This window comes from Ambystoma mexicanum, chromosome 10 (assembly GCF_040938575.1).
Source record: "Ambystoma mexicanum isolate Mex_15411 chromosome 10, UKY_AmexF1_1, whole genome shotgun sequence".
Classification (NCBI taxonomy): domain Eukaryota; kingdom Metazoa; phylum Chordata; class Amphibia; order Caudata; family Ambystomatidae; genus Ambystoma; species Ambystoma mexicanum.
In genome coordinates, this window is record NC_090932.1 from 539029953 (window position 1) to 539056575 (window position 26623).

General features: G+C 51.1%; 1 protein-coding gene across 3 annotated transcripts in view; it reads left to right on the forward strand.

Moving 5' to 3' along the window:
- The window catches only part of FARP2 (FERM, ARH/RhoGEF and pleckstrin domain protein 2), a 4051843-nt gene that overhangs the window by 2183179 nt on the left and 1842041 nt on the right, over positions 1–26623 (forward strand). The gene's annotated exons all lie outside the window — the stretch shown is intronic.

Here is a 26623-nt window from a genome sequence, read left to right on the forward strand (position 1 = left end):
CTCCACCCCCTCCTCTCTCGGTCCGTCGTTCTCAGAGAAGGTCAGGGGTGGAGGGTACCCCCGAGCACATGTATTGTATAACCTGACGCTGTCTGAAACGCCTGCAATTATTTCAGGCATCGTTTGTTTGTTTTATTCACTTATAATGCGCAACAGACCCGAAGGTAGCCGTGCGCAGCAGTACAGAAAATGCGAAGCTTAAGTTACAGGGTAGGGTCATGGGATGCATACAGAGTACAAAATACAAACACAATATATCACAGGTAGGCGAAAATTACAATTTACACACAAAATACACGCAAAATGTACAATAAGGACAGTATATGTACAGGCCCTGGATGGACGTTAGCTCATCGGCCGGGTGGGCAGAGTGAGGAAGTCCATAAGATCGAAGGAGAACAGGATAGTGATGTGTAAATGCTAGGGTTGCGAGAGGATAAGTGGGCACTAATGGGCTAATCATTGGCAGACCTCAGCAGATTGATGTAGTTGGTTCTGAATTTCGGAAAGGGCTGCTCCTCACGTAGAGGGTTTGGCAGTGAGTTCCATAATTGGGCCGCTTGAACCTGGAAGCTGCTACCCCCGGCCTTAGTTAGCCTGAATCTTGGAATGATGAGGCTATTGGCATTTGAAGTTCTGGCTGGGCACGTGTGGTTTCTTTTCGTAAGTTTGTTACAGAGATAGCTCGGCGCGACATTGTTCAGGGCTTTGTGAACCAGGGACGCTACTTTTAGGTGGATTTTATTTTGGGTAGACAGCCAGTTGTTTTGACGCCTGATCTTTGAAATATGCAATCTTTTAGACACGCCGAGGGCGGCTCGCAGGGTGTTTTGTAAAATTTGAATCCAGTGGGTGATGGATTCATTTGCTCCAATATAGAGGGCATTACAATAGTCCAGCCTCGAGAGGATTAGTGCTCTCGCTAGGAGAAGGCATTTGTTGTCAGAGAGAAAGTGTTTGCCTGCTCTAATGAGCTTGCATGCGTAGGCGGTTGCCGAAGCCAATGACTTCACCTGTTTTTCGAAAGAAAGGGTGGCATCCAGATAGAAGCCAAGTGTCTTGACATCTTTCTATACCTTGATGATATTCCCATCAATTTTGAATGAGGTATAGTCCTGGCTAAGTTTATTGAGGTTAGACTGCGTCCCTAGGATGATCAACTCTCATCGTTCAGGCATAGACCATGGGTTGCCATCCATGCCTGGACGATGATATACACCCTATTTACCAAGGCCAAATCCTTATTGTAATCCCCAGAAAGTCGGAGTAGAATCTGGGTATCATCTGCATAGTTCGTGTAGGTGATACCGAGATGGTCCAGATCATAAAAAAGGGGCTTAGTAAATATGTTGTAAAGAGTCGGGGAGACACACGAGCCCTGAGGAGCTCCGCACCGGATGGGGATTGGGTCAGCCGCTGCCGATGGGGAGAACACCCTCATGGTCCTGTCGCTAAGAAAAGATTCAATCCAAGTTATGGCCTCTCTGGAGAAATGTGCGGCAGAGTCTAAATGGCTGCAGAGTACCCCATGGTCCACGAGGTCAAATGCCACCGAGAGGTCCAGCAGCAATAGGAGAGCCATTTTTCCTTTATCTCTTAGATCATCTATTTGTGCCTTGAGGTCAATGAGGGCAGTCTCTGTGCCGTGTTGTGGACGGAATCCTGATTTGCGCTCTCCTAAGAGTTTGTTGTTCCAGAAAACTTTGGATTTGATTATAGGCAATCTTATCCAAGATTTTAAGCAGGAAGGGGACTGTCGTAATAGGACAGTAGTTTGTGGGTATAAGAGGGTCTAGCGTTTGCTTTTTGAGCACTGGTAGTACCCAGGATTGTTTGAGATTGGTGGGCACCATGCCGGACGTGAATGAGGAGTTGACAAGTTTGGCAATAAATGGGGAAAGATCCCTAGCAGCATCTTTTATAAGCTGGGCCGGGCAGGAATCGCCCTGACAATTTGATGGCTTGAGAGAGAGGATGACTTTCTCCACCTCAAGGATAGAGGTTTTAGAAAACATTAACTGTATAGCTGGGTCCTGAGCCTTAGGGGCAAGGTCTATAAAGGAATTGTTGGTCTTAGATGATTGTGTAAGGGAGGCTTTCTTTTTGGCTATTCTCATTTGGAGTAAGGACATTTTATTTGCTAAGGCTCGCTGAATGTCGGAGCACCAAGTTTTATCTTTGGTGCATAGATCAGGAATGGGGATGGGTGACTCTAGTTCCTTAAGGACGGTGAACAGTTCCCTTCAGTTGACGTTGGAAATACACTTATTGAATGAGTTCTGTTTGGCCAAATGGATTTCTTTTTTTTAATTTATTTATTTTTTTATTTATTTTTATTTTCCAATGAAACAGTACAACACAGTGTCATTCACGAAGCAATTATATGATTGCATTAACTTCCCTTTTCCCTCCCTCCCTCCCCCCTTAGACCAAAACCACATAAGTGGGCTGCAGTGCAAACACGACGGGGTTCAATGCTGGCTGTCCGAGTCCTCTCCGGAGGGGCTGTTATCAATGCTATAGAACAGTGACGTAGTGAGGGCCACCCATTGTGAAAGGTCGTCGGAGGTGCCTGTGCTTTGTTGTCGTTGCGCCAGTTCCCATGCCCGTGTTTCGGCTGCGGACCATCTTTGTAGGTCTGCCCACCAAGTCGTGATGCTGGGGCTACGGGGCTCTTCCAGGCAATCGCGATGCAACGTTTAGCCAAAATGTACATTAGGTCCTTAAGCCTGTTCAGGGGCCTGTTCTTCTTGCTCCTAGGGTATGAGCCCAGAATGCACGCCTTGGGTGATTGCACGTCCAGTATGATGTTTGCTTCGGCTGCTTTTTCATTGATTAGGGCCCAGAAGGCGTATATGACCGGGCAGCCCCAGAACATGTGAGACATTCCGGCCGAGAGTTCTCGGCATTTGGGGCAAGGCACGGCGCCCGTGCTACTGAATCTGGAGATGACGTCCGGGGTGAGGTAAGCCCTATGGATGATGTGGAACTGAATGAGTTGAAAGTGGCCGTTCCTGGATACCTTTTTGTGGTAATATGTTATGGTCTCCCACTCTTTGTCCCCAAACGGAGTGCCGAGTTCCTGTTCCCATTTTGCCTTGCTTTTAAGCTCTTGTTGCGAGGCACTGTTGAGCATGGTCTCATAGAGCCGTGAGGTTTCGTGACCGCCTTCTGCCGCGCTCAGCAGGTTCTCAATAGCCTCGTGTCCAGTATTGAGGGTCTCTATCTCGGGCCAACGTTTCTTGAGGTTTTTTACTGTCGCTCCATGCAGGAGAAATTGGCCTGGTGGCATTCCTGCAGTCTCTTGCAGTTCCACGAACGGTAGGATGCCATGATCGTCTAGTAGGTCTCCCAAGGTGGCGATGCCGAGGGGTTCCCATAGGTTCCTGATCACCTTCTGGTCTGCTGGTCTGGTCAACATGGTGGCGGCTATCGGGATATGGGGGGAGAAGGGGTCGGCCACTTTGGCGAGCATGCAGGCTCTTCTCCAGATCCTGGTGCCTAGCGTGATTAGGTATGGGTTTTGTTGTTTTGCGTCTGGCTTGATCCAGAGTAAGTCCCTTAGCAGCGTCTGGGGGTCTGAGGGTCGTAGTAGGCGTGTGTCTGAGGTGGGGATATCGGCCATCCACTGGATCACGTGTTTCAGCTGGCCTGCAAGGTAATAGAGTTCGAAGTTGGGTATTTTGAGGCCACCTTTGTCGTACGGTCTTTGCGTTATATCTAGGGCGACTCTGTGTCTTCCTTCGTGCCATAGAAATGTTCTGCAGAGTTTGTTTAACTCATTGAAGTATTGCCGGGGGATGTTGTACGGGACATTGGTGAAGAAGTACAGTAGTCTCGGCAATGCTACCATTTTGAGGAGTCCCACTCTGCCGGCCACTGAAAGGGGCAATTTGCTCCAGAAGTCCATCGATTTAATCAAGCCAACTTTGGCGTTCTTGTGTTCAGTGCATGTTCAATTCTGGGGTCTCGGTGGATCTTGATGCCTAGGTATTTAAAAGAGGTGGGCTCCCATTTGAGGGATAGTGCGGGGAGGTGTTCAACCTTGGTGTTGCTCAGGGCGGCTAGAGGGTACAAGCAAGACTTGTCGTGGTTGATTTGGATCCCTGTGCATCTTTGAAACCCCCTCAATGTCTCCAATATGTAGGGCAGTATGTGTTCGGGGTCTTTAAGGTACAGGAGCATGTCGTCGGCGTACATGGAAACTAAGTGGGTCACCCCATTTATTGTTATGCCCCCTTCACCGTACTCTTGCCTGAGGTATGCAGCTATTGGCTCAATGGCTAAAATGTAAAGTAAGGGGGAGAGGGGGCAGCCCTGTCGGGTCCCTCTGAAGAGGTTCCATTTGTCAGAGAATGTGTGATTGGTTTGCACCCTGGCCGTTGGGTCTGTGTTGGTGAGTTTGACCCACTTTAGGAAGGCTGGGCCGAATCCCATCTTGGCTAGTGTGGCATGGAGCCATTTCCACCGGACCGAGTCAAAAGCTTTGGAGGCGTCCAGGGACGCCACCGCGCATCTATCCGGTCCTCCCTCGGTGCTATATATGACGTGGTGCAGCTTGCGCAGGTTTTCCGTAATGGATCGACCTTGCACGTACCCGGTTTGATCTAAGTGGATCAGGTGTGGGATGACGGCCTGTAGTCTCCTTGCCATTAGTGCCGTTAGTATTTTATAGTCCACATTTAGCATGGACAAGGGCCTGTATGAGCTGCAGTTAGTGCTGTCTTTGTTGGGTTTCAGCAGGGGGATGATAGTGGCCTTGCGCATGGAGTCAGGGAGGCGGCCCACCTCGTATGCCTTGTTGTATACCTGGGATAGTAGTGGTGCTAGTAAATCTTCGTAGGTCTTGTAAAATTCCCCGGGAAGCCCGTCCGGCCCTGGTGTCTTCCCTGAGGGTAGTGACCTGATGGTCGCCGCGACCTCATCTAGAGTGATGGGGCCGTCCAGGGACTCCGCCACATGTTCCTCCAAGTGGGGCAATTCAATGGTGTCGAGGGCATCCTCAATGTCCGTGTCAGTGGGAGGAGTTGGGTCTGAGTATAGGGCTTGATAGTATTCTTTGAACGCTAGGTTAATCTCCGCTTGGGTGTGGGCGTAGGAGCCGTCTATGCTCTTGATTTGGCAAATGGGTGATCTGGGGGTCTCGCGCTTGTATAGCCACGCTAGCAGCCAGGTTTATCCCCCAGGGCGTGGTTTCTCGCGGTGTAACTCGCGTAGCTCAGTTTCCCCAGCGTCTCCCAATGTGTTAGGCAAGCTTGCTTAAGCTCTATTATTTTGTGCATATGGGCCGGGTCAGGGGATGGGGTTGCCTCCAGGACTTTCAGCTCTGTTTCGGTATGTGCAAGCAGGGCAGTAGTGTGTCTCTGGGCTCCCCCAGCGACAGCAATCATTTCTCCCCTCATTACGACTTTGTAAGCTTCCCATGCTGTGCGTATGTGTTGAAAGCTGTCTGTGTTAGTTTGCCAGTAGTCTATTGTGCCTTGCCTGATTTGCTCATTGAAAGCGTTGTCTAGCAGTGCCTCACTTCTGAGTTTCCAGGTCGGAATAGGAGGCCTGGGGGTCGTTAGTGTCCATGCGGTAATCAAGGGGGAGTGGTCTGATAGCACCCTGGCCAGGTATTGCGTGTTGTTGAACCGAGCTGCCTGTTCCTCGCTCACAAATAGGTGATCGATTCTGGTGTGGACTTTATGTGGAGGCGAGTAGAAGGAATAGGCTCTGGTATCAGGGTGTTGGGTTCTCCATAGGTCTTTCAGGGTGAATTGGTGTGTGAGGGAGTTTAGTATTTTGGCGGGTGTGGAGGGGCTGGTATGCTTGTTGTCCGATCTGTCCATGCGGGGATCTAGGGTGCAATTGTGGTCGCCTCCCCATATTATTATGGCTCCGCTATTTGGGCTCAGGCGGGTGTATAATGAGCGAAAGAAGACGGTGGCGTCGTGATTGGGGGCATAGGTGCTGATCAGACAGAGGTCCTTTCCTTCTATGGTGCCATGCATCAGGGCCATTCTGCCTTCATTGTCTGTTTTGGTGTGGGTCAGGGTGAAGGGGTTGGAAGGAGCGATCCATATCAAGACTCCCCTCGCATAGGAGGAGTACGTGGAGCCTATCGGTGTTCCCCTCCAGGCTTTGGCTAGCGCTGCTAGTTTAGGTGCGTTAAGGTGGGTCTCTTGCAACAGAGCGACACCTACTTTATGGCGCTTCAGAAAGGGAGTGAATGCGGTGCTGTTTAACATAACTGTTTAGGCCCCTTACATTCCAGGACATTATTTTGATGTCAGCCATGGTCTGTAAATGAGTGTGTTTCTGTGGGTGGGTCACAAGGCAGCCCCGTGGTGTGTTCTAGCTTCCGGGGGGTCCCAGGCCATCCCACGACGATACTGCTGCCAGTGGTCTTGGTCTGTTCCCTGTGTAACTTCAACTGGGTTCCCTGCATGGGGCTCCCTTCCCTATGAACGTAAACTTTTAACTCTACTGCTAACAAAACGTGTCTAGCGAGGTTCCCCTCGTTCTGACTTTCCCGTTTCTGCTCCATTAGGCCTAGGCCCCTTGGTGCCCTACGGGCGGGTAAACTACCCAAACAGTTCCTGGGGGCAGGAGTGGTGCAACTTCTGGTGGTGCAACTGTGCAGTGTCTCGTGTCTGGATTGGCTCCTGATACATCATCATCGCCGCTTTAGTGGTATGATACAATAATTCTAGTGAGCGCTGCCTGGGGGTGGCTGGGGGGAGGTTCTTCGTGATTTTGGTTGTTGAGGTGTGCGCCCCTTCGGTTCAAGGTCTGGGACCTGCTCCTTGTCCATCCATTCACTGGCCTCCTCAGGGGTCTCAAATAAGTAGGCTCTGTTGTGCAGGATTTTCAGTCTGGCCGGGTATAGTAGCATATAACGCAGGCCTGCGTCCTTCAGTCTGGCTTTGATGTGATTGAATTGGGCCCTACTCCTTTGGACTTGTAGGGTGTAATCTGGGTAAATGGCGATCTTCGCAGAATCACGCAGTATGATGCCGCCCTGTCTTGAGAAGGCTAAAATGGTTTCTCTATCCCTGTAGTTAAGCACTTTGGCTATGATGGGTCTAGGCGGGTTTCCCGGGGGTGGCCGCATGGTGAGGGATCGGTGGGCTCTCTCTATGGTGAAACCTTGTGTTAGTTTCCCTGCTCCAATTTCGTGTATGAGGAGGTTTTCGACGTAGTTCGTGGGGTCATTACCTTCGATACCTTCAGGCAGGCCAATGATTCTGATGTTGCTTCTGCGGGCTCTCCCTTCCGCCTCCTGGGCCCTGTCTTCCAGGTTCTTTACCTTCTGTGTTAGGGCGTCAACTTCTTTCTGCAGTTGGGTCTTTGCTTCGGTGTTGATGCGCACCTGGGTTTCTAATGCTTCAGTTCTGCAGGCTATGGAGCGCACGTCCTGCCTCAGGAGGTTCAGATCGATGGCTACAGCGTCAATTTTATTTTCCATGGTTTTCTGGAGCGTCATGATGGCCTCCTAATAGCTGCGAGTTCGCCTGTTCAGAAGCCTCCGCGCTCGATGTCTCCCTGATGGCAGCGTCAGCATCTGGTCCGTGCGACCCAGTGGCCGTAAAGGACTCCATTGTGGTCTGTCTATGTTTGTTTCGGGAACTTTTGGTTGACATAGCCCTGGGTGTGAGCGGGGCCGCAGGGTCCCTTCAAAGGCTTCTTGGTGGCGGTTGAGGCTGCACGCCCCTCAGCGGCGCAGCCTCCGGGGCTATCCGGGGCCGGTCAACGACCTGTGCTTCCCCCTATGACAGGTGAGGTGTATTTTGGTGTGGGCGGTGAGGTGCTTGAAGCAGGCAGGGCCTCTGCGGTGTATGCGCCTTGTAAGGGGAGCTCCTTAAGTTCAAGTATCAGCGCTATCCGTGTACCCAGGTTGTGCAGGCGGTGTGCTGCGTCAGTTTACGAGGTAGCGGCGGTCCCGCAAGCCGCTGGGTGTCACTTTGCCTCCTGTGCCCGGGTTGCGGGGTGCAATCATAAATTGGTGTTGGTGACCCTGGGCATTGCCGGGGATGTTGGCACACTGGCACAACGTGGAGGCCGTGATGGTCGTAGGCCCCACTTCTCCCACTCCTCTGTCCCCTTATGACTGGGGTCGGTGGTGGTTAAGGTCTTCAGTGGCCTAGCTAGTCTCTCCGGGCCTCACGACTCAACGCCCAGTGCCCAGTGCCGGGCGGAGTAAGCAGTCTCAGGGAGAGCTCGGGGCTGGGGGGCCAGCACTTTATGTGTATGGGCAGCGCCAGTGGTGTCCACAGGGCCCTCTCCTCCCCGCTCCTCACCTTGGATCCGTGGGTCACGCAGCCGGCTCTCTCGGTAGGGCTGCTCGGGGCCGATCGGGATGTGCAGTAACTCCCATCCAAGCCAGCGGAGTGCGGTTCACTGTCTCAGGCTGTGCGCGCCTCTTCTCCTGGTACCCCGGAGGCGACGCCGCTGCTGCGACCGCAGGGGTCCGCTCCGCTCCTCCTCGCCTCTCTTCCACGGCACGCCGCGGGGGTCCGCAGCACGCTGGGTCGGGCCGTAGTCAGCCCAGGACGACTCCGGCCTCTTTCTCACCGCTTCGGCGGGCAGCACAGGCCGCTCCCTGCTTTGGCGCTTCTTGTCCGCGGCCACAGCCGATGGCTTCTGTTTCGGCTCGACTCCCCCTCGTTTCGGCCTCCACTCAGAGGGGCTGCCTGGTCCGGATCTCCTGATCGCAGGTCTCAGCTTCCACCGCGGCTGGAGGGGGCCTCAGGGCCAGCAGGGTCGCACGGTCTCTGTGTGATGGGGAGGCTCCAGCAGAGAGACGGAGCCCTCCGCAGCCGCCATTTTCTGGTCGCGGCGAATCCTTTCTTCACGGCGCAACGGGCTCGTAGTGGGTCGGAGCGGCGTCAAACTTCTGCCTCAGGTGCCCCAGGCTTTCGCCCACGGTCAGGTCGATTTTCTGCAGTTTAAGTGCCGGGAAAATTGTAGTTAGCGGCGGATCACTGATCGTATTATGCGGAGCAGCTTAGAGCACGTCTGTCCTACATGGCAGTTGGCCACGCCCCAATTTCTTTTTTATATTGGGAGGAGATTTCTGTTAATTTCATTTTATGATCTTCTGAAGGGGTAAGCCTCCATGCTGTTTCGCAGCTCCTCTTGAGTAGACGCAGATCCTTTAGTTCAGGGGTAAACCATTTGTTTAGGTGAGATTTGGGTTTACTTTGTCTGAGTTTCAGAGGTGCGATGTGGTCATGGGACCCATGCCGGTCAAGTGGCACAGCGAGTAGAGCGCTCGCTTTGACATTCGTGCAGAGCTTGCTAACGCAGGTTCGAATCCCGGCGGGGCCAAACTCAGCCTTTCATCCTTCCGAGGTCGATAAATGAGCACCACACACCGTGGGTAATAATAAGCAGCGCCCAGATACCTGAGGGTTCGTAGCGCTATATAAATGCCAAATTATTATTATTATTATTATTATTATTATTAACATAATTTTGTTATACTCATTGACTAAAGTTTCTGGGTCTAGATGATCCTCTAGTCCGTTAAGGGTAGGTAGAATAGCCGGGATCACTTTATCTCTGGTGATACTCTTTTTATTTCTTGTTAGGCAAGGCGGGGCCATGATGGCAGCTGGTGGAGGTGGTCTGGAGGTAGATAATTCAAGTGACAGGAAGAAATGGTCTGTCCAAGGTTGAGGGATGATGGCTTTGATATTGACCGTACAATTGTAGTCTACTAGACAATCAAGGATTTTCCCTTTATTGTGAGTGGGTTCTAGAGTTTTTTGCGTCATACCCAGATTGGAAAGGGAATTAGCAATGGTGGTGGCATTTTTATCTGAGGGGTCATTGAAGCCCAAATTGAAGTCCCCTAGGACAAGTATTTGGGAGGAGGTTTTAAGGTTATTGGAGAGTAAGTTGTGGAAGTCCTCCTCAAATGTCCCTAGAGGTCCAGGTGGTCTGTAGATGAGGTGTATAGTCAATGTTTGGGAGCTGGCTAGTGGAAGTTTAAGGGTGAGCAATTCACATGAGTCGGATGCTATTGTGGGTGAGATTCTCATACCTAAGCTAGTATTTACGATGATAGCAATACCGTCACCGGGCATATTGGTTCTGTCTTGCCTGAGTATTGTAAAGTTTTCTGGGATAGCTAAAGAGAGTAGGGGTCCTGCTTCGTCATGCAGCCATGACTCTGAAATGGCGATGAAGTCCAAGTTATCGAGCACTATCAAATCGCAGATGTCTGTGGCCTGTGCTGTCAGGGATCTGGCATTTATTAATCCCCCTTTGAGGGGGGGGCTATCGGATGAGGCGGTTCAATTTTGGTAAAGGTTGGAGGAAGTCTCCGGTTATTGGGATTGGCGATATTAGCCTTCTGGGTGTTAGATCTTTTGTTAGTAGGAGGTAGGGTTCTAGTCAGAGGCTCATGGAGTTTCGAGAGTCTAGCTCTAAGCCTAGAATTTCTACGGAGTAGACTACATGGGTTGCTAGGAAACTCAGTTGAGGGACTCCACACTGGTGTCGGATGGAGGATGGTCATGGTGGAATAGTTTAGGGGTCTCGTGAGCACTGCGGGGAAGCTATTGTGCTCTCTGTAGTGGAAGATAATTAGAAGTAAGTACAATAGCAGGCTGCAAGGTGTGCTACTCATGATGTAGAGCTAAATTCCAGTAAACACAGTAGGCTGGGTAGGCTGCTTCAGATGGGCAGAAGATAGCATAGGCTCAATAGGCTACAATGACTAAGGTTCAAATAGCAGGAGCACAGTAGACTGCATTAACTGAATTACACGTTAGCGCAGTAGGCAAGGATCAGCATAGGCAATGACTAAGATACACAAAGGCACAGAGGGCTGCAGTGACTGAAATACTCCAAGGCACAGTTGGCAAAGGTCGGCATAGACAGAGACTAAATTGCACAAAGGCGCAGTGGGCTGCAGTGACTAAAATACACAAAGGCACAGTTGGCAAAGGTCGGCATAGACAGTGACTAAATTGCACAAAGCGCAGTGGGCTACAGTGACTAAAATACACAGGCACAGTTGGCAAAGATCAGCATAGGCAGTGACTAATTTGCACAAAGGCGCAGTGAGCAGCAGTGACTAAATTACACAAAGGCACAGTGGGCAAAGATCAGCATAGGCAGTGACTAAATTGCACAAAGGCGCAGTGGGCTGCAGTGACTAAAATACACAAAGGCACAGTTGGCAAAGGTCGGCATAGGCAGTGACTAAATTGCACAAAGGCACAGTGCGCAAAGATCAGCATATGCAGTGACTAAATTGCACAAAGGCGCAGTGGGCAGCAGTGACTAAAATACACAAAGGCACAGTTGCCAAAGGTTGGCATACGCAGTGACTAAATTGCAAAAAAGGCTCAGTGGGCTGCAGTGAATAAAATACACAAAGGCACAGTTGGCAAAGGTCGGCATAGGCAGTGACTAAATTGCACAAAGGCACAGTGGGCAACGATCAGCATAGGCAGTGGCTAAATTGCACAAAGGCGCAGTGGGCTGCAGTGACTAAAATACACAAAGGCACAGTTGGCAAAGGTCGGCATAGGCAGTGACTAAATTGCACAAAGGCACAGTGCGCAAAGATCAGCATATGCAGTGACTAAATTGCACAAAGGCGCAGTGGGCAGCAGTGACTAAAATACACAAAGGCACAGTTGCCAAAGGTTGGCATACGCAGTGACTAAATTGCAAAAAAGGCTCAGTGGGCTGCAGTGAATAAAATACACAAAGGCACAGTTGGCAAAGGTCGGCATAGGCAGTGACTAAATTGCACAAAGCGCAGTGGGCTACAGTGACTAAAATACACAAAGGCACAGTTGGCAAAGGTCGACATAGGCAGTGACTAAATTGCACAAAGGGGCAGTGGGCAGCAGTGACTAAATTACGCAAAGGCACAGTGGGCAAAGATCAGCATTGGCAATGACTAAATTGCACAAAGGCGCAGTGGGCTGCAGTGACTAAAATACACAAAGGCACAGTTGGCAAAGGTCGGCATAGGCAGTGACTAAATTGCACAAGGCGCAGTGGGCTACAGTGACTAAAATACACAAAGGCACAGTTGGCAAAGGTTGGCTTAGGCAGTGACTAAATTGCACAAAGGCACAGTTCAGCCTAGGCAGTGACTAAATTGCACAAAGGCACAGTTCAGCATAGGCAGTGACTAAATTGCACAAAGGCGCAGTGGGCTAGAGTGACTAAAATACACAAAGGCACAGTTGGCAAAGGTCGACATAGGCAGTGACTAAATTGCACAAAGGGGCAGTGGGCAGCAGTGACTAAATTACGCAAAGGCACAGTGGGCAAAGATCAGCATTGGCAATGACTAAATTGCACAAAGGCGCAGTGGGCTGCAGTGACTAAAATACACAAAGGCACAGTTGGCAAAGGTCGGCATAGGCAGTGACTAAATTGCACAAGGCGCAGTGGGCTACAGTGACTAAAATACACAAAGGCACAGTTGGCAAAGGTTGGCTTAGGCAGTGACTAAATTGCACAAAGGCACAGTTCAGCCTAGGCAGTGACTAAATTGCACAAAGGCACAGTTCAGCATAGGCAGTGACTAAATTGCACAAAGGCGCAGTGGGCTAGAGTGACTAAAATACACAGGCACAGTTGGCAAAGGTCAGCATAGGCAGTGACTAAATTGCACAAAGGCACAGTGGGCAAAGATCAGCATAGGCAGTGACTAAATTGCACAAAGGCGCAGTGGGCAGCAGTGACTAAAATACACAAAGGCACAGTTGGCAAAGGTCGGCATAGGCAGTGACTACGTTGCACAAGGCGCAGTGGGCTACAGTGACTAAAATACACAAAGGCACAGTTGGCAAAGGTTGGCATAGGCCGTGACTAAGTTGCACAAGGCGCAGTGGGCTACACAGTGACTAAAATACACAAATGCACAGTTGGCAAAGGTTGGCATAGGCCGTGACTATATCCCACAAGGCGCAGTGGGCTACAGTGACTAAAATACACAAAGGCACAGTTGGCAAAGGTTGGCTTAAGCAGTGGCTAAATTGCACAAAAGCGCAGTGGGCTGCCGTGACTAAAATACACAAAGGCACAGTGGGCAATGTTCAACATAAGCTTGCAAGCTGCCCAAGACATTGGCTAGGCGAGGGAATAGCACAGTGTGGCTCCCCATTGAGCTTTAGTAGGCAGTCTTAGCTTATGTGGAGGCTGGTGTCAGCACAGTTGGGGAGGATCTTAGTGAGGCAAAGCGGTCAATATGGCATGGCTAACCTCATACATTGAGAGTGTATAAGCAACAAGATAGTGGGCAGAGGCAAGTCAACACAGCTTACCGAAGTACAAGAAAGATTGTAGAGTGGCCCTTTGTTAGTGAGTGGCTGGTAAGTCTTGAATTTACAGATTTCTGGTTTCCCTGCTAAAGTTGCAGAAACAAGCGCCAAGGCTTACTGTGGTTATGTGGGCCCGTTGTGGCGGAAGGCAAGGATCCTTGCGAAACATATTTTAGGAGCAGGAACAAGGGAGTGGGCCACGCCGCGCCTCGCATGCGCCGAACAGGCGGTAAACAGGCCTTTGTATGGCCTTCGGATGAGCCACGGGTGTATCCGCCTGCCGGCGGATGTTTCTTTCAGGAAATACTGGATTAACGAGGCAGAGCCTCGTTGTGGCGCCGCGAAGCGCCCGGCATGCGGGAGACAGGCAGGGTGATCCGACAAGGTCAGGCAGGCCTTGCTTCGAGTAGATGTTGCAGCTATCAGCTGTTACCTGGCTTCCATGGGATTCCGCCTTGGGGAAGGGCTCCTGCCCTCTTCCCTGTGCGAGGGGGACGAAGTGAATGGGGGTTCAGGGCGCTAAACAGGCCTTTGTATGGCCTTCGGAAGAGCCACCGGCGTATACGCCAGCCGGCGGATGTTTCTTTCAGGAAATGCTGGATTAACGAGGCAGAGCCTCATTGTGGCGCCGCGAAGCGCCCGGCATGCGGGGGACAGGCAGGGTGATCCGACAAGGTCAGGTAGGCCTTGCTTCAAGTAGCTGTTGCAGCTATCAGCTGTTACCTGGCTTCCACGGGATTCCGCCATGGGGAAGGGCTCCTGCCCTCTTCCCAGTGCGAGGGGGACGAGGTGAATTGTGTTCTTCATACTTCATATCTTGAATGATGAAAAGAATGTCATCTGCAAGAAAGTTTATGGTGCTTGCAGGGAGAATTGTAACTCAACATCTTGTCATTTTGTCTAACTGTTTGGATAAATGGCTCCATTGCCAATAACCAATGGGGGACAGCGGGTAGGGGTATCCCTGTCTTAGTCCCCTCACTAGTTTTAATATGTGCGAGAGGTATCCATTTACTAATAAAGGAGCCGAGGGATACTAAAAGTTAGCTACTATTAATAGGGTGATGTTTGGGCCAAAGCCAAATTTAATCAACACTTCGGCCACGTAACTCCAATTTTGGCAATCCAATGCCTTAGCAACATCCAACGGCAGAAGGGACATTGAAAAGACAGCAGAATTAGCACAAGCAAATTATAAGTTACTCACTGTAGTGACTAATGTACTCCTAACCTATGGTCCACTTTTCCTCCATACTGTATGGGTGTCTTCCCCTTTAAATTTAGAAGCGCGTGGGGCGTGGCTCTAGGAGCATGCGCTTCCCTGACTCCGCCCATCGGCGCCACTCCTCGGTTCCCTTTGATGTGTCAACAATATTACAATTGCCCAATGGCTCTGAGTTGTTACGGGGGAGGATGGTGGGACGTATGGAGGAAAGGACAATGGACTAGGAGTATGTTAGTCACTACAGTGAGTAATTTATAATTACTCCTAGGTCCCGCCCCCTTTCCTCCCTAGGGCTGCAAACCCATACAGTATGGAGGAGAGTTGCCCCTCTAAGAAAATAAGTTCTTCAAAACTGCCTGGCCAAATCCTGCGTCTGATCTGGCACTGGCATCCAAGCAGTAATGTTTGCAAAAGTCTGATGGGGAAACCCAAGTAGCCGCCTTGCTGATCGTCTGCCATGGGACGTGTCTTTGGAAAGCCACAGCCATGGCATTGGCTCTGATGGCGTGGGCGTGCATGTTTGCTGGCAAAGACCTGTGCGGCCTCTCATACGCTTCCTTGATGGCCATCTCCATCCGCTTTGCAATTGAAGCCTTGGGGGCTTGACAGCCTGGTTTTGACTCACCAAAAGTGATGAACAAGGTATCCGATTTACGGAAGCTCTTTGTCCTGTCCAGGTAAAATCTTAGAGCACGCCTGACATCCAGACATTGCAATACCTTCTGAGCCTCATCCTTTGGATCCATAAAGAATGTAGGAAGTACTATCTCCTTATTAAGGTGAAAGGATGAAATGACCTTATGGAGAAATGCAGGGTGTGTCCTAAGCACCACCATGTCCCAGTGAAATGTGGTATAGGGCTCTTAAGCTACCAGCGCCTGAATTTCGCTGATCCGGCATGCTGAGGTATGGCCAACCAGCAGGGCAGTCTTGATAGTAACCAGCCTGATGTCTGCCGACGCCATGGGTTGAAAGGGTTTGTGTGCCGTGGGGCCCAGCCCCACGTTAAGGTCCCAGACCGGATGTGGATGTTTGACAGGAGGATATAATCTGTTCAGACCCGCCAAGTGCCTTTTGACCATCGGATTGGAGGAGGAGAAGATGTTGTCTCAGGAGTTCTTGTAGGCCCCTATGGCCGCTAGATATGTACGACAGGTGCCTACCTGCACACCTGAGTAAGCCAGCTGCGCAGAGAAGGATTACATATCTTGCAGTGAGCATGTCAGCTGATCTATCTGGTTTTGTCTTGGCCCAGTGACAAAACCTTGTCTACTTGCTCTTGTACTTACTCCTAGTGGAGTCGCTTCTTGCCCCCTGGATGATAGCAAGGTTGTCCTGTGACAAGTGTAGATGCTTCATGGTGACCTGTTCAGGAACCAAGCTGCTAGGGCTAACTTCTGCGGAGCGGAGTGAACCAATGTGCCCTTCTGCTGGGAGAGTAAGTGAGCCGGATCCAACGGGGGGTGTACCGGAGGCTGATCCGACAATCTGAGGAGTTCTGAGAACCAAGGTCTTGCTGGCCACCATGGCGCTACCAAGATGAGCCGAAGGCTCCGTGACTCCCTGACATTGCAGATGGCCCTGTGTATCAGTGGAGTGGGGGAAAAGCGTATGCATTCATATCGTTTCACGGAATCTGCAACGCGTACCCCAGAGATCCCCCTGCCTTGCCCCATCCAGAAAGCAAACTGGTGGCATCTCCTGTTCGTGGTGCCGAATAGGTCTGCCGGAGGGTGGCTCCACCAGTCGAAGATCCCCTCAGGACCTCTTTGTTCAACTGCCACTCGTAGTTGTTGACCCTCAACCTGCTGATTCTGTCCGCCTCCAAGTTGGATTCCCCCAGAAAGTGGACTGCTGATAAGTAAATGTTGTTCAACAGTGCCCACTGCCCTATGTCGATGGATAGCCTGCAGAGCGGAGGGGACGTGGTACCTCCCTGCTTGTTGATGTAATACATGCAAGTACAGCTTTCTGTCTGGATGCAGATCGACTTACTGCTGACAATGGGGAGGAACGCTTTCAGAGCAAGCCAGATGGCCATCATCTCGAGCCAGTTGATGTGTTCCAGCTGTTCCTGCCATGACCATACTCCATGGACACTGTGGTTGTCCAGTCTAGCCCCATCCCTCTAGGGACGAGTCTGTAGTAATGGTGATCTCCGGTAAAGGCTGCCTGAACGGCCTGTCCGCTAACAGGTTGGTCTCTGCACTCTACCACACCAGATCCCGGTGGAGGTGCTGTGGTATGTTGACTAGAGCTGCTTGCGAGCCCATCTGATTCCAAGAGGCTGAGAAATGCAGCTGCAACCTCCTCATTTTGAGTCTTGTTTATGGCACAGACAGGAGACAAGCCACCATGCTGAGGTTACTGGTCGGCTGAGAAAATGCCTTGTGGCCTTCCTGATTGCCGTGATCTTGTCTTCCGAGGGGAAGATCCTCTCTGCCCTCGTATCCCAAATTAGCCCCTGGAATGTTAAGGACTGAGTGGGAAGTAACTGCAACTTCTTGAGGTTGATAGAGAACCCCAGATCGTATAGCATGTGCATTAGTGCTGAAGCTGTGCGGTGTACTCCCTCAGGCAACTCCGCTCGGACAAGGCAGTCGTCGAGGTATGGATAAAGATGGTGGCCCTCTGCCCTGAGAAGGGCTGCTACCATGTTCATTAACCTTGTAATTACCCTCTGGGCCAAATTGAGGCCAAAAGGGAGGACCTTGTATTGAAAGGGAAAGTCGATGATTCTGAACCACAGGAAAGAACAATTGGGCTCCCAAATCGGGACGTGCAGGTAAGCATCCTTCAGATCCAGGGAGCACATCCAGTCTCCCCACACAGTATCTCCGCACTGCGTGCTGGATTAACCATCTTGAACTTTTGATGGGGTAGGGAAAGGTTCAAGGAAGAAAGGTCCAGAACAACTCTCAGGCCAGCCTGGGTTCTTTTTCTGCATGTCGAATATACGGGAATAGAAGCCCATGCCTCGCTATGAAGCTGGAACCCCCTCCAATGCAGTGAGCAAGCGAATTTCCGCCAGAAGTGTTGCCGTCCCAATCTGTGGGAGTGGAGTGGAGTGGAGTGGAGGAAAGAAGGAATGGAGGTATTGGCAGACGGACACCCGTGGAAACTACAGAGAGAACTCAGGGTCCGCAAACCTTGCCTGCCAGGAATGGATGTGAAAGGCATGCCTGCCCCCCCACAGGAGACTTGTGGATCCAGATGGCATCGTCAGTTTCTTTCCCTCTCAGGCTGGTGGCTGGGAGGGCGACTGGAAAAACCCTTTGCGAGAAGATTTGTGCTGATTGTGCCTGTGCAGGCTAGGAAACCTGTCAGGCTGTCGAGAGCGCCGCTCCTGAAAGCCACTGAAGGTACTACATCTGTCAGAGCATTGGTGACTTTGGCTATAGGCCATGGGCGCAGATTTTGTCAAGATTGACAAGGACGTAGCTGTTTAAGAGCTATTTATTTTTAAATGTTTTTATTGGCATTTATATTGTACATCACCAGTGCAGTGTACATTTATTAGCATCCATCAACATTTACATGTAAACAGTTAAATAATAATGGTTAACATAAAAAGAAGAATAAAGAACAATAAACAAACTAAACAACCAGCCTTCGTTGCCACATGAACGTGCTGGGGCTAATGTTTGAACTTTCGGACCTCGGAAGCTCCTAGGTGATGAATCGGCCGAAAGTGTCAGGCCTGATTGTACCCTTGCTGGGTCTCGGGTTTTATCATTGGTTTGTTGGTGTTCCAGTGGGTTGGGATAGCTCAGGGGGGTTTATCGTCTGATGGGTGGAACAAGTCCCATACTAGGGCTTCCCAGTCTTCTTATGCTGAGCTTGCCTCTTCCCCCGCTCTGTCCATTCCTCCTCCCCATACTGTTGTTTCGGCCCCGGTCCAGTGCTCTAGTTCTCTGTGCCACCTGTCAAATTGCGGACCCTTGGCAGATTTCCATGCCATGGCTATAGATCTTTTTGCTAGCACACACACCATGTCCATGAGTTTCACTGTGTCGCATCTTACTTATTCTTGGGTATGTTCCCAAGAGGCATTCTTTCGGGGGGCTATTTGTATCGTACCATCCCTGACCTTTGACCTTCTACAGGTCTGCTCTATTTTGGACCAGAATTTTTGGATCTTCGGGCAGCCCCAGAACATGAGTGTCATCCCCGCTCTTTCTGAGTTACATCGGGGGCACAAAGAGGTGGTGTTCTTACCAAATTTAGATATCCTTTCTGGAGTCATGTATGTTCTGTATAGAACCTGTAATTGGATTAGTCTGAACCGGGTGTTTCTTGACACCTCACAGGGGTATTCTAGGATTCTCTCCCATTCCCTTTCAGTGATATCTTCACCCAGGTCCGCCTCCCACTTCAATTTCAGAGCCTCACTTTTGGCGTTGGGTCTGTCCGCTAGTTGGGCATAGAGCATGGACACTGGTTTCCATCCGTCCCCAAGGTTGTATAGTAGGGTTAGTAATGGGTCCTTCTCTGGTTCGCCGGGCCATTCTTTCCATTGTGACTTGGCCCCTTCCCTGACCTCCCTGTACCACAGGAATTGGCCTTTAGGTAGGCCTTCCTTTGTTACCATGGACTCAAATTCTCTGAAGATCCCTTCTTCGTATGTGTCACCCCAAGTGTAGATGCCGTATCCCTCCCATTTTCTCATTAGGGCTAGATCTGCTCTTCCTTTGCACACCCCTGCTGCAATCGGAATGTTTGTGGAATAGGGGTGTGCCCCTCCTATGAGTTTGAGGGTTCTGTTCCAGACTTTCCTGCCCAACTCCACAAGCATTGGTGTTTTCCCTAGATATCCCACCGGGACCCATAGTATTTCTTTCAGATTCGCTGGTCCCACCGTCTGCTTGAGTAGTCTTGTTTCGGAGGTGTATCCGTCCGCTAGTCATTTGGCCACGTGACTCAGTTGGGCGGCCAGGAAGTACCTTTCGAGGTCTGGGAGTTGGATTCCGCCTGTTTCATATGGTAGTGTTAGTGTGTTGAGGGATATATTGTGTCTGGTGTTGCCCCATAGTAGTTCTCTCAATAGTTTTTCTAGTAGTCGAAAGAAGGAGGCTGGCAATATATGTTGTGGAAAAAATATAGGAACCTTGGAAGCACTATCATTTTAACCACTGCGGACCTTCCCATCACTGATAGTGGTAGTTTGGACCAGAACTTCATTGATTTTCTTAGTCCATGTGCCGCAACCTTGGTGTTACCCCCATGCGTCTGTTCAGGTGTGTGCCAGATGTTGACCCCTAGGTATCTGAAAGTGTGCAGTTTCCATTGCATTCCCACAGTCGGGAGGTCGGCTTCTTCCCGCCCAACCAGGCCGGCTAGTGGGAATGCGCAAGACTTCTCCCTGTTGAAGGCGATCCCTGACAACCGGGCAAAATGTTCTAAAACCTCTAGGATTGTTGGTAGATTAAGGTGGGGGTCTCTCAAATATAACAGCACATCGTCTGCGTATAGTGCGACAATGTGGTATTCCCCCACCCCCTATTCTGATGCCAGCATCAAAGAACTGTTTTCTCATGTATATAGCTAGTGGTTCTAGGCCCAGGATGTAGAGCATTGGGGATAGCGGGCAGCCCTGTCTAGTGCCTCTTTGGAAGTCCCATAGTCCTGACACTGCCCTCCCAGTCTTGAGTCTGGCCACCCGTGATTGATATAGTATTTTTATCCTTCGGATGAAGGATTCCCCCAACCCAAATTGTCTTAAGACTTCTAGCAACCACTCCCAATATATGGAGTCGAAGGCTTTTGTGGCGTCTAGGGACACCACCGCATATGATTTGTGTCGGTCTTTTGTTTGTGCCAATATGTGTTGCAATCTCCATAGGTTCGCTGTTGTGCTCCGTCCTGGTATGAACCCATTTTGGTCTTCATGCACTAATGTACCTATTACCCTTGTCAGCCTTTTGGCCAGCATGGTCGTTAATATTTTTATGTCGTAATTGAGCATGGCTAGTGGCCTGTAGGAGCCACATTTGTCTCTGGGTTTCCCAGGTTTGGGTTTCGGCACCATCAGTGTCTCCCTCATGCTTTTCGGTAGCGTCCCTTTCTCGTATGCTTCTTTGAATACCTCAAAGAGAGCGGGGGTCAAGGTTGGGTCAGACACCTTGAAAAACTCGGGGGGTAATCCATCGCTGCCGGGGGTCTTACTCGTGGACAGCGACTTAATTGCTTTGGTTATGTCCTCTACGGACAGGTCCCCATTTAGGGTGGCCCTCTGTGCTTCGTTCAGTGCTGGGAGGCCTATCTCTTCTAGCGTGTCTAAGATGTCCCTCTGTGGTACCGCTGTTGCATGGCTGTACAGTTGGGAGTAGAACTGCCCAAAAGCCTTGTTGATTTCTAGCTGCGATGTATGAGCCTCGTCAGTGGGGGCTTTAATTTCAGTGATCGGGAGTTTCGGGTGTTCCTTTTTGCACAGCCACGACAGGAGTCTACTTGGTTTATCGCCCTCCGCGTGCGCTCTAGTGGTCTTGGTTATGTAATCAAACTTTGCTAGTCTAGCCCACGCGTTTGGCAGTCATTTCTGGCTGCGGAAAGTTCTTCCTCCGCTTCCCTCGTCTTAGGTGCAGTGGTTTGAAGCTGAGTGATCCGCCTCTCTCCCGCCTCTAGTTCATTCCTCAGGGATTTCCTGATACCCACGGCACTGGCATTGACTTCCCCCCTGATTACCACTTTTAGTGCTTCCCATATTGTATCCCATCCCTCTACGCTCCCCACATTGATGTCTAAGTATTCCTGTATTTTGTCTCAGAGGCCTTCCCTGAAGGCACAATCTGTGAGGGCTTCTGTTGGCATTCGCCACATTGGTGTTTCTGGTTTAGGACCCTGTGTTTTCCATTCCATAAGGAGAGGGCAGTGATCCGATATTGTTCTTCCTAGGTAAGATACCGACTCCACTTGGGTGAGGTGTTGTTTGTCTATTAGTAAGTAGTCAATCCTGGTATAGAGTGTGTGGGGGGGGATGAGAAATATGAATATTCTCTATCGTGTGGGTGTAGTTCCCGCCAGACCTCTATAATGTCCAAGGTCTCTATTACCTTGTTTAGTGAGGACTGGCCAGGGGCAGGCGGTAGCGCTGGGGGGTAGACCTGTCCAGCTTGTGGTCTTGTATTCTATTAAAGTCCCCTCCCCATATGAAAAGCAATCTCGGTAGGGTGTTAACTTGGCACTTAGGTTAATCAGGTACAACAAAGCGCAGTTGTTGGGGAGGTAAAAGTTGACGATGCATATTTCTATTTGCTCGATGCTGCCTCTCAGTATCAAATACCTTCCCTCCACGTCTATCCAAGTGTATACTCCACGCGCATATTTGGAGTAGGCTGTGCCAAAGCCATGTCCCCCCCACCATTCTGTCACTTTGGCAGTGCCTTCAACTGTTGTAGGCGGGCGATGGAGACGTGCTTTCTCCTCAGATAGGATCTGATCCTGTTTCTGCACATATAGGAACCCATCCCCCTGACTTTCCATGTCAGCACCTTAATGTTAGCCACCATCCATGCGTTGTGGCGTCCAGATTAGCAGTTCCAGTGTCCATTGATCCTGTATGTGTGTCGTGGCGAAGACTGAGAAACATTTAAAACAACAACTTGGTGAACTCAACCAACTGCACCTAGCAGTTGCGCCTTGTTAGCAATGCTCAGGTGCCCCAGCCACTTTGTGACGTCTCCGCGCCGTCATTGGCAGGTTGTGATGCAGCAGCAACAGGCCTGCATCTGTCTTTTCGCGGGGTCATGCCATCCTGCTCGGGTCAGGAGGTGTGACGGGCCTCCCATCTTTTTGAAAAGGCAGTGGCGAAGTTTAAGTATTGCAGACAGGTTGTTCTCGGCAGGGTTCCGCGAGGTCAGCGTTTGGTCACACTGTAGTTTCCCTATCACTTGCCATATTATTGTGTTCGAGCCACATGTTTGCCGCAGCTGGTGTCTCTAGAAAGATGACCCGCCCTTTGTGTATGACCTTGAGCCTGGACGGTTAGAGCAGCATGTATTTGAGGTTCAACTGGCGTAGTCTTGCTTTAACTGGGACAAAGGATTTTCTCGCTCTTTGGACCGTTGGGGTGTAGTCTGGGTATATTGTGATCTTGGCATTGTCTCTACTTATTGCTTCCCCCTCACATGAATGGCGTATATTTTCTCTATCTTGGAAGTTGAGGATCCTGGCTATGATTGGGCGAGGGTACGAGCCGGGTGGTGGTTTTTTCTGAAGGGCCCTGTGCGCTCTTTCATCAGCAAACCCTTGCGAAAGTCGGCCAGCCCCTATTTCCTGTTGTAGTAGGGTTTCTACGAAGTTCGTACGGTTGAAACCCTCAAGACCCTCTGGTACACCAAGTAGGCGGACGTTGTTGCGTCTAGATCTTCCTTCCGCGTCCTCCGCCCTTTCTTCCAGTATCTTATTACGTCTTTCTAGCTCATTTACTCTGACCTGCACATCTTTCAGCGTTGTGGACATCTCGCGTTGTTCTGATTCTGTGGTTGTTTCTCGTTCCGCAAGGTTGCGCATGTCTTGGCGCATTAGTTGCATGTCTGATTTCACTTCCTCTATCTTAGTGTCAATGAAAGAGCGGAGCCCTGATATTGTTTCCAGTATTTGCTCATCTTCGGTGTGCTTGGCGGGGGCTTGTTGAATTGGTTCAGACCCTTTGGTTTCCTGTCTTTGTTTCTTTGGTCTGACTGCTGCGAAGGATTCCATGATGCTGGTTTTGCTTTTCCCTTTAGGAGGGGACATGTCCATGCACTGCAGGTTAGGGCTGTAATGGGCCACCGATCAAAGCTGGGCTGTCTGTGTTTTGGGTCAGCGTGTATGTGTGTCACTGTGAGTTCCACTTGATGTGCGCTTGTTTCAGGCTTTTCATGTTGTTGTTAGTCACTCTTTAGAAAGACACCTCCTTAGTGGGCGGGTTGATGAGGGTGGGCAGGTGTTCCGGCTTGCTTTGTTGTTCAGTGGTTGCTCCGGGGCCAGTGGTGCCGACCCCCTGTGTAGTTGTGCCCTCAGGGTATGTTTCTGTTCAGTGCTCGGCCCAGCCACACATGCTGTGCAGTGACAACTGATTCGGCGTGTTTCTCTATTTTTTTCAAAAGATTTTTCAGGTGCGGCCCGGCCCAGTGTTTGGGCAGTTGTTCTGGGCTGATTAGGGGTACTGTGCTCTCCCGCTACTATGCAGGGCAGCCCCCAGGCATTTGCCAACGATCGCAGTGTAGCTTCCGGCTACGGCTGCCGTTTGGGGTTTAACCCCTTCTGGTGTTGTCCCTCCGTGCGAGCCCGCGCTTGACCCACTGTTTAATGTATCACAGATGGCGGGCCTGATTGTGTGGTTGCAGGCGGCCAATAAGCGCTGTTTCCTTTGATCGTCCAACCCGGGGGGTCCTCGTTTTGTTAACGGGGCTGTATGGATTGAGGGGTGCTGGTTCCACCTTCCCCCAGATTCTGCCAGTCCCCACCTCACCTCTCGTGAGCCTCTCCACTCTGCGCCTGCTGGGCTTCACAGTGTCTTTGAGTTATTTGCGCCTCCATTCGGGTCCCGATGCCTCGCCTCCTCTCCACCACGTCTTCCCTCCAGCCGCGTGCACACAGGTCACTTACAGTCTCCGGTATAGTCTTCCGCCCGAGCTCCAGCTCCCAGGGCACCTCCGCTGCAGCCTCTGCGGTTGTTTTGACTGCTTCCGATTGTTCTGTTCCCTCCGCTGTTGTCCGGCAGCCTGGTGTTCAGTCCCTGCTCTCCTGGACCTCAGGTTGCCTCCGCAGATCGCGCTGGCTGTAGCTGTTTGAGAGCTATTGTTCTTTTTATCAAACTGCTCGTCCATAGTCGAATGAAACAAGTGTCCCCCCACCCCACCCACTCAAATGGCAGGTCGAGATTGCGCTCCTGCACATCGGGGGTAAACTTGGTCGGCTTAATCCTAGCAGTCCTCCTCATGTCGGTGACACACATTGCTCTACCCACGGTGTCAATGTGTGTCACAGTGGACTCCATGATTTCCTGGGCCACTATCTTCGCCTCTGCCAACCTTGCCCTGAATCTCGCATGACTATGCACGGGAGCTCTGGGACGAAGTACGCAATCTCCCGCCAAAGATTCTGGTTCACTGCTGCCAACATGGCATCCGTGTTGGCTTGGCGCAGGTGGAGCGTAGCATTAGCGTTTATCTTTTTGCCATAGGACCCCAGCAGCTTTTTCTCCTTCCCTAGCAGAGCTGATGTGGAGGCAGATGAAGAAGCCTGTGGTTTATAGTAAATTGAGGCTGCAGCTATAACAGAGGGATGAGGTTAGGGGTGCAGAGATTGTATGAGTGAGTCCACTTCCGCCTCCCTATACTTGGCATCAAGGCGCTTATTCCTAGGCTGCCTGGAAAGTGGCTTTACCCAGCCCCTTTTGGTCAAGGATTCTACATCCTTTTGTAGAGGGGTGCCAGTTCTTGTGGACGGGCGGATGGTCAACACCTCAGCCAAGACCCCCGCCTCAGGCTGTTCAATTTGGGGCTGCGGGATCCCAAGGTACTTATTCTCCTCTACGTGTGTGTCACCTGTTGTGTAATTTAGGTCCGGTGCTGCTCGTTGTGTGATGGGTGCGGGCAGCTTTTGCACGCTGACTGGTAGGGCTGGAGGCTGTTGAGCGGGCTGTGCTCGGGGCAGAGCCTCCGTGACTGGTGCAAGTGCGGGAACCTGGCCCTGAACTGGAGCTGAGGTTTGGTCCACGGTCGGCGCTTGAGGTGGTAAATGAAGGAGTATGTCCTTGATGACCCCCCGATTTCATGTGGAACTTTTCAAAGACCCTATCCTAGCATGTTGATGAAGGTCTTGGCTGCATAGGAGCCAATCCCTGTTCCTGATGTGTTCTTGCTGCTCCTTGTTGCACTAGGGTGGGGTTTGTGTACTACTCCTGTGCAGATGTGGTTGGGTATGACTTGAACTAGGTAACTGGCATTGTCCAGTCCTATCTCGACGTGCGTTCCCATGCCTGCGCACCACATTGGGTAGGCTTAGGTTGCACCGCCATCTTGTCCAGCCTGGCTGTGTAATGCCACGTGCCTGCTGCGTGGTGCCTGATGTGCTGGGCCCAGTCTCTGCCTGCCCGCTAAAGAGCAAAGGCCAGGACCTTCCCAGCACCTCGGAGACCTGGGAGGCAGTGTGCCCTTGGCCATTACGCCGGTAGTGCTACTGCTGCGTATAGGCGCCCCCTCAGTAGCGAGTCCTGTGTTGGAGCAGAGCCCTTGGGGAGATCCCCTGTACTAGAACCTTGCGGCCCCTCAGCGGTGGGACCGGGATGAGCCTGGGACCCCTCCGCCTATTGGCTGGTTGCTCTCGGAGCCTCTGCCCCCTTGCTGGTCTTAGGACCTGGAAGGTTCCTCCCGCTCGGACGCTTCCCAGGGAAGGAGTTGCCCTTGCAAGGTGCAGAGGAGAACGCAGCACCTACCTTAGGCATGGTCTTCCTCCTTGCATATGCCTTGATGTCTTCTGGTGGTGATCTTTCGAACAGCTCCCTCCACCTGGCTAAGCGATTCTTTAATGAGCGCGGGGGTCAATGCGTCGCACGCAGAACAGTCACCCCAGCTATGCTGTGGTCGGGGCCAAAGCACCAGAGGCAGAGCGCATGAGGGTCTGACGTTGGGAAGGAACCTTCGCAGGCCAGACCTGCTGAAACCCGCCATCGTCGAAATGCGCCAGGGAGGAGCGTGGCACCAAAGGACAAAGTTTAATTCTGATAATCGCTATGTAGCAAAAAGGGAAAAGAAAATATCCTGGGGAAGAGCATGTGGAATTACAAGGCCAGAGGCCTAACCCAGGAGCGCTGGTGAAAGTGGTCTGCTCCCGTTGACGTGGAAAAGAGGACTTGGGAGAGGTGCCGGTGGGTGGAGTCAGGGGAGCGCATGTTCCCATGGCCGTGCCCCCAAGCGCATCTAAATTTAAAGGGGAATGACCATTTATCTGGTGGAAAAGGTTCCGATTTCCATCCCTAGCAAGGGACGTCCATACAGTATGGAGGAAAGGGCACGGGACGAAGGAGTAAGGGTAATATAGATAAGACCCATCTTATGTTATCAAACATCTGTGCACTATCAAAGCTGTTTGATCAGGTTGAATTAGCCTAGATAATAATGGAGTTATTCAG